The sequence below is a fragment of the Octopus bimaculoides genome, chromosome 2, assembly GCF_046866305.1.
Source record: "Octopus bimaculoides isolate indiv1 chromosome 2, ASM4686630v1, whole genome shotgun sequence".
NCBI lineage: Eukaryota > Metazoa > Mollusca > Cephalopoda > Octopoda > Octopodidae > Octopus > Octopus bimaculoides.
In genome coordinates this window covers 27,627,581-27,636,812 of record NC_142929.1, presented here as the reverse complement: position 1 = coordinate 27,636,812, position 9,232 = coordinate 27,627,581, and positions in this window count along the sequence as shown.

Here is a 9,232-nt window from a genome sequence, read left to right as displayed (position 1 = left end):
CTCCCACACACGCGGTGTGTATGTATTTTGCATTCAGCTGAGAAACATTATCTTAAGATACCCCATTTCTCTTGCTTTGAAAAAAGACACGGATTGAATTCCACGACACAACCCTCCCCCCCCGCCCCGTCTCCATTTATCTTATATACACACATGTTAATGATAATACTAAAAATGATGATGGTGACGATGATGATGATGATGATGATGATGGTGATAGTAGTGGGGATGGTGGTGATGATGATGAGGATAAAACGGTGATCAAAATGAAGACGATGATTTCCTTGTGTAACTCAGGCACCAGGATAATATCTAAGAGGTGAAGCTATCTGCATTTCCTTCCTTCCCACCTTTTTCTCTTCCTTCCTTCCTTTCTTCCTTCCTTTCTTCTCTCTCTCTCAGTCTGCCCCCTCTCTCCCTCTCTGTCTCCTTCCAAAATGCACACACGCGCACGCGCACACATGCACGCGCACACATGCACGCGCACACATGCACGCGCACACAAACATCCACACACGTATTATTGGTTTGCAACGGGAAATAATCTACAACTTACTCAGGTACCTCAAGTTTCGTGGGGAAACTTTTATATGTATTTATTTAACTTATTTTACGCATGACGACTAAGGGATGCTAGTGCCATATATATATATATATATATATATATATATATATATATATATATATATACATACATATATATATATATATATATATATATATATATATATATATATATATATATATATATATATATATATATATATATGTGTGTGTGTATATATATAGTTAAAAAAACACAAAAAACAATAACAAAAAACAACAAAATGAGGACGTGATACGGATAGTGTTATTGGACGCTCGGGAAAGGAAGGAGAGAGAGTATGACGTTTCGGGCGGAGCCCTTCGTCGGAAAGACAGAAAGTGCGGAGAATGGAAAAACGGAGGAAGAGGAAAATGGCACCGATGCCCACGAGGTTATATATATATATATATATATATATATATATGAGCATAGTGTGCCTACATACTCATGCCTAGGGATAGCACAGGTAATTGATACCGATAGTAAATATGGATACTTTTATCCCTTAGACGGTTGCTATAACTGCTAACTCTGCTTACCTATATATATATATATATATATATATATATATATATATATATATATATATATATATAAACATTTTCTATCTATCTATCTATCTATCTATCTATCTATCTATCTATCTATCTATCTCTTTATCTATCTACACACATACACATATTTATACGTATAAGAAAGTATTGGAGTTGATACATTCGGCAGTAAATTCTTGAAGGCGGTGCTCCAGCATGACCGCAGTCTAATGACTGAAACAAGTAAAAGATAAAAGATACACACACATACACACAAACACTCTCTCTCTCACACACACACACGCACACACACATTGTTCAATTGTACGGAAAACAAAAGACAAAAGCAGGTGAGGGAACAACCAGCAGGTGTATTGGCTCGACGCTCGGTAAGAATGGAAAAAAGTGTTTGGCGTTTCGAGCCCTTTCGACAGAAGGTGGGTAAGAGGGAAAAAAACGGAGAGAGAGAGTGGTGGGGGGAGGAGAAAGCAAAATGAATATTCATTAAGCGTCATCAGATGAAATAGTCTTCCTAGCGAATTTTCGCTTCGCTGAAACAACAACGGTCTGAATGCAAGAACATGAAAAAAAATCCATTTTATAAATCATATATAATTAATCTTTCCTGATGATGATTGTTAATGACTGCGTGGCAGCTTGGGCAAGTGTCTTCTATCAAAGCCTCGGGCCGACCAAAGCCTTGTGAGTGGATTTGGTAGACGGAAACTGGAAGAAGCCCGTCGTATATATGTATATGTATATATATATATATATATATATATATATATATATATATATATATATATATATATATATATACCTGTGTATTCCAGCTTGTCAAGTATTACCTCTAAATTTCAATTTACCTATATATATATATATATATATATATATATATATATATATATATATATATATATATATATATATATATATATGTGTGTGTGTATGTATGTATGTGTGTGTATATGTTTGTGTGTGTGTCTGTTTGTCTCCCCAGTATCGCTTGACAACCGATGCTGGCTTGTTTGCGTCCCCGTAACTTAGCGGTTCGGCAAAAGAGGCCGATGGAATAAGTACTAGGCTTACAAAGAATAAGCTCTGGGGTCGATTTTCACGACTATAAAAGTGGTGTTCCAGCATGGCCGCGGTCAAATGACTGAAAGAAGTAAAAGAGTAAATGAGTAATTATTGTATCTCTCTTTTGCCGAACCACTAAGTTACTGGAATGTAAACATACAAACACTGATTGTCAAGCAGTGGTGGTGGTGGTACTGGTGCTGGCGGTGGCACTGGCGCGCTCGCACACGCACACACACGCGCACACGCACACACGCACACACACATACACGCACACACACACACACACACACACACACACATACACACACGAGGGACTTCTTTCCGTTTACCAAATTCAAGGCTTTGGTCGGCCCGAGGCTATAGTAGGAGACACTTGCCCAAGATGCCATGCAGTGATGCTGAACCCAGAATCATGTGGTTGGGAAGCAATCTTCTTACCACACAACCACGCATATATATATATGTTTCACTAATATGATAACGAAAATTGATGGCAATGTTGAATGATGAGTGATAATGATTTAACGAAAGAGCGTTTCATCATCGACGATTATTATTGGTGACCAATGGGTGAAAAGGATTATGGTTGGTGATATATGTGTGTCTATATGCGTGCGTGCGTCTTGCGCGTGTATGTGAGTGTTATGTGTGTGTGTACAGTTGTCCCAATTCTCAATTTACACGGTAGTCATTTTCATAGATTGACTTAAGCACAGTTGTAGCTTTGGTGGATTCCTTTTTTTTTTGTTTTTTACTTTATGTAAATACAAGCATCCACCCCACCCCTACAAGGTTCAATCCTTGTTATGGCGTGGTGACTCACTGGCCCTGAGAGCTGCACCAGCGGAGTGCAAGCTCCTGGTAGGAGCTCCTATGCTGGACAGGTCAAAGGATAGAGGCCAACTAATATAGACCACTTCTTCCCAGATGTAAAATGGGTTTGCGTAGAGCCCTACCTGGAAAAAGGGCAAAGTTACAGAAGCATTGGTGACAGTTCAAAGTAAATAAGATCTGAGAGAGGAAGGCTTTCCCTCCAGGGAAACAAATGATGTGGTGCAGCAAAATCTGAAAGGGAGCTGCAAGGGAAGATTCAGGGATCCACCTGAAGAGAAGCAGAAAAGAGCCTAGAGTCAATATCAGTGAAGAACAGTAGTTAATGGCTTATGCACCCAAGATAAGCGAAGGACTTAATTATATACAAACACAGCTTCGTCGTATCCCTTCTGGTTTTTATTTTCCTTTCACTGTGTTTCCATTGCAGTTTTTCGAATTTGAAGTAGGCTTCACCCTAAATTCTTTTACTCTTTTACTTGTTTCAGTCATTTGATTGCGGCCATGCTGGAGCACCGCCTTTAGTCGAGCAAATCGACCCCAGGACTTATTCTTTGTAAGCCTATCGGTCTCTAAGTGACGGAGACGTAAACACACCAGCATCGTTTGTCAAGCGATGGTGGTGGGGGACAAACACAGACACATAAACACACATACATATATATATATATATATATATATATATATATATATAGAGAGAGAGAGAGAGAGAGAGAGAGAGAGAGAGAGGGGAGGGAGAGAGAGGGGAGAGTGAGAGAGAGATACGACGGGCTTCTTTCATTTTCCGTCTACCAAATCCACTCACAAGGCTTTGGTCGGCCCGAGGCTATAGTGGAAGACACTTGCCCAAGGTGCCACGCAGTGGGACTGAACCCGAAGCCATATGGTTCGTAAGCAAGCTACTTACCACACAGCCACTCCTACGCCTCAAAGTTGAAATTATTTTTTTATATTTTCTAAAATATATTTGAGACTGAACTGAAGTTGACTTTCCTGGAAATTAAAATTAATGTATTTAAACCAACTTCAAGACAGAAAAAAGTTCAAAAGATTCCGGAGAAACTGCTTAATATAAACGATGCAACGGCTAAAAGAGTATAAGAAAAAAATCCTGGAAAGAACCAGAGCAAGTATAATCTCACGGTCTTCAATGTGTTTTAAACATAGACTCTGTTTTGAATAAATGTTGAAAAAAACCAATGCTTCCCAACCACATGGTTCCGGGTTCAGTCCCACTGCGTGAAACCTTGGGCAAGGGTCTTCTATTATAGCCTCGGGTAGACCAAAGTCTTGTGAGTGGATTTAGTAGACGGAAACTGAAAGAAGCTCACATATATGTTTATGTGTCTGTGTTTGTCCCCCTGCCATCGCTTGACAACCGATATTGATGTGGTTACGTCCCTGTAAATTAGCGGTTCGGCAAAAGACACCGATAGAATAAGTACAAGCTTACAAAGAATAAGTCCTGGGGTTGATTTGTTCGACTAAAAGCGGTGCTCCAGCATGGCTGCAGTCAAATGACTGAAACCAACAAAAAAATAAGACATAAAGTCTAACAGATATAGTAAACATTTACAAAATAAATAGATATTATTTCATGGTAAGTATCATTTAAAAAAAAAATCTGTAGGTTTATATGGCGTATTATTTCATGACGAATGCCGCAGTTAATTTGGCTTTCCGTGATCTACCGACATTGAATATGATACACAGATTGCTATTTTAAGCTAATACTGCTTCTGTTGCACGTAACGAATTACAAATTCAGTTATACTCATATAGTAAGTTTCAATCTGTGTGATATGTAGTGAAAAGGAAATAATTCAACATAACTTTCGTGCGTCCAAATAAGCAAATTAAAATTCGAAGTAAAAGGTTACAAATTAACAATTAAGAAAAAGACACAATTTCTTGCTTGCGTTTGGCAAGTTGCTTATTCAAAGTGAAGGACAGCAGAGTGTTGGGAGGGAGAAGAAGAATAGACACCACTTCGAAGCTTTAAGCACAAATTCTTTCGTCTGAAAGAAAATCATCTGGATCTTATTGAAAAAGCTGAAACTACAGAAGTAATAAGTATTTGTGTCAGTTTTTTTTTTAAAGAAAGTATCTAATGAATGGATTTTTTGTAGTTTGCTGTAGTCTATTCTCGATAGTCTAAAAGTATTGCAATACTTTATCAGATAATTTGAATCACACTCAATTCAACACCCGCTTACAGAAGTTAATATCTTCTCATAATGTCTGAACTCACGGCAGAGACAAAATACTTTCTTCGGATTTTCCCCTGATATGGTTCTTATTTTCATATTGCTCCTTTTCCTCAGGAGTCTATGTTTAGCTGCAAGGATTTACCCTCTTCCCGGTATATCTCTACGGAGTGTCGATGGATAGTCATCTTCTCTGCTTCGCAATTAAATAACTTATGTCCTCTTCATCACCTAAAGGCTCTCATCGAACTGCTCAGATATACAATTTTCTCAATTACAGGTGATGTTTCAAACATTTCAAAGTCCATTGTGGAAATATCAGGCCACAAAGCTTTTCAAGAAGAGTTCAAGAGACCGATAGAATATGTTCTAGGCTTACAAAGAATAAGTCTCGGGGTCGATTTGCTCGACTAAAGGTGGTGCTCCAGCATGGCCGAAGTCAAATGACTGAAACAAATAAAAGAGTAAAAGAGTATGCTTAACTTTTTCACAAATAAATTATCTACCCACTGAATCATAAGTGAATTGCTTCTCTTTTATTCACATTAATAATAGATTTTCCATTTCATCTGTGTTGTGCGGCACGAATATTATTGAACTTGTATATGATTTTCGACACTTAAACTGATGATAGTGTCACATTTAGAAATGACTCCCTTTTTTTTTTTTTACAGTAATATTCTTTCGTATGGACATTGCTTTCTCCATGGAGAATGTTTCATATAAATTAGTAAATAAATCAGAGCATTAATTTTTCTTTGAAAAAGTTCTACAGTTACAAATAAAATAAGAAAAAAGCCCAATGACGCTACAAATTCGAGCTAACATGTATTGGTAAACTAAAAGCCAAGTAGTTACTTTTGAGTTTAATCTTTAATGGTTTTGCTTTCTATATATCATTAACAGAGTGAATAAAGGGAAATAATTTAACATAACATGGTATCGAAGCAAACTTCCGATGTCTTAGGTTTTAGTAAATTCTTTTACTCTTTTATTCTTTTACTTGTTTCGTTAATGTGTTCTACTCCTTTTTGTGTTAGTCCCTTGGCCACTGGAGTCTGTGTCGATCAATTGTCGTGCTCATGACGGCTATTAAGCGAGAAACGCGTGTATATGAGTGTCCTCCTATCTTCAAATGATAAACTCTTTTACTAGTTTTTACTCTTTTGCTTGTTTTAGTCATTTGACTGCGGCCATACTGGAGTACTGCCTTAAAGGATTTTAGTCGAAGAAATCGACCCCAAGACTTATTCTTTGTAAGCCTAGTAGTTATTCTATCGTCTTCTTTTGCCGAACCGCTATGTTACGGGGACATCAACACACAAGCATCGGATGGCAGGAGTAGGGACATACACACACAGATATACGACGGGGTTCTTCCAGTTTCTGTCTACCAAATCCACTCACAATGCTTTGGTCGGTTCGAAGACATTAAAACATTCGGACAGATAGACGATACAAAAGCGGGCAAGAAAAACAACAATTAGAAGGATGTAAGCGCGTGTATATAAGAATGTATGGATGTGTATGTTTGAAAGTAAGTATGAATGAACTTGTGCATGTAGACATGAATGTATGTAAGTATGAATGTGTGTGGGTATATACATTTATATAGATAGATAGATAGATAGATAGATAGATAGTTAGATAGATAGATAGATAGATAGATAGATAGATAGATAGATAGATAGATAGATATCTTTCTTTTATTAGCCACACAGGGCTGCACACAGAGGGGACAAATACAACTGTAGAGCTTTTCTTTAAAAATAAAAAAAGGTATCTTATATCACAGAAAATGTCAATAGTGTAAAATGGGGTAACATTAGGTTTATCCATGGAGAGAAAAGCCTACGGAAAAGACCACGGTAACCTCAGCAGAGAATAGACACATGAGAGCAAGGTGCTCTCTCTCTCTCTCTCTCTCTCTCTCTTTCTCTCTCTCTCTCTTTCTTTCTCTCTCTCTTTCTCTCTCTCTCTCTTTCTCTCTCTCTCTCTTTTTTTTCTTTTTTTTCTCGATTTATAGGATCATGCTCAAAGAGGTATCGTCACTCGCACGCACCATCTTTGCTACATTCATCCACCTTTTAATGAAACTTTCACGAGACAAAAATTGCCTCTCTATTCTCACCTTCCTTTTCAAGTGATACTTGAAAAAGTTGATGAGCGATTGGCCAGAGAGGTAAGTTTTCGTCTCTAATCCTTTCGCTCGGGTCCACCACACACATTCTTTCACCATTGCCACCAGTATGATGAACACTGCCTTGCCTTCCCTGTTCAGGGACGGTGGCGGAGCAATTTGCACAATAGACTCGGCTGACAGGCGGACTCGTCCCACACGTGACAGCAGCCGTTCGGCATAAGCCCACAGGTCGGAAATCTTTGGACACTGCACGAGTGCGTGCAGAACGGTTTCGTCGCTCTGACCGCATCTCGGGCAGGTCGGTCCGGTGTGTCTCGAACCGTGCCTGTACAGCTTATCCCGAACGGGTAATGCTTCTCGATAGCACTGCCAGGCCAGGGATCTCTGGTGGTTGTCCATAGATTGGTCCCGGACGGCAGAGATGCTTGAGAGCAACGCGACACTCGCGGTGCCATTCGCCGAGCCTAGGTCTCTGTTTAATCCACGACTGCAGTTCGGCTAAGGAGATGAGCTGCGGGAAAGCGCGCCGCACAAACGGCGACCACACCTGTTCACCGTCGTCTATGAAACGCCGGAGATGTCGCAGTCTCAGCGCATGTCTGCGCATCATCAACCACGGCATACCCAGCCCTCCATTTAGCGGCTGTTGACAGCAAATGGATCGCCTAACCATCGGAACGCTTCCCTTCCACAAGAACCGGAAGAGTATGCGTTCCAGTTTGGTGATGGTAGGGTCGGGACAAGGCACGACAGTCAGACGGTATTCGATGACGGATGCGATGTACGCGTTCACCACCTCCGCCCGACCTTTTAGGGATAGCTTCCTCTCGGTCCATTGCCGGGTGAGAGTGACCACCCTAGTCGTTATTTCGCCCCAGTTCTTCTCCATTAGGAGGTCCGGACCGAACCAGACTCCGAGCAATTTAACCGGCCCGTCGGTCCAGCGTCCCACAGTGGAGACGCTGTTAGACGGCATGGGCTTGCTTCTCCAGGTGCCGAGCCGCAAGCCCACTGACTTATCCCGGTTAATTTTTGCTCCCGTTACCGCTTCGTACTCTTTTAGTCTCTCGCCGACCAGCTCGATGTGGTTTTGGCTCGACACTATGACGGTGACGTCGTCCGCGTATGCAGACACGCTCGTCCCATATCCCAGCTCTCGTGGGATGCCCCTCAGTGTCGCCAGCTTCCGCACTAGAGGCTCAAGAGTCAATATATACAAAAGGGCCAAGAGGGGGCATCCTTGACGAACCGAACGCATGATGCCGAAGGGTCTGGATAGATGACCGTTTACGCGAACTACCGAGCGGACGCCGCTGTATAAGGCAGCGATCCAACCGCGGAAGACGGGAACGAAACCAGCCGCTATGAGGACGGCCTCCAAGTATCGATGGTCTACCCTATCGAAAGCTTTTGATTGATCCAAATTGATCAGCGCCCCACTCATGCCAGGTTCCTTAACTACCCTGTCCATGATGTAGCGGATCAGATGGAGGTTGTCATGGATACTCCTACTCGGCACGGCGCACGTCTGCGCCTTGTCGACTAGTTTCTCGATGACAAGCGCCAACCTCTTGGCTAACACTTTGGCCCAAATTTTCAAATCTGCGTTGAGCAAATTGATGGGCCGAAAATTATCTATGACGTTCCCCTTGTTTGGATCTTTCTTTAGTAGTGCCACTGCTCCTCGCTTTACAAAGACGGGGATGCTCCCGTTTTGCTGCCAGTTGCAGTAGACAGCTGCCAAAACGCCTCCAAACAAGTCTGGCATATGACAATAAAGTTCGTAGGGCAGACCATCCAAGCCTGGCGATTTGTCTCGCTTGCAGCCTGCCATCGCATCCTGTACGTC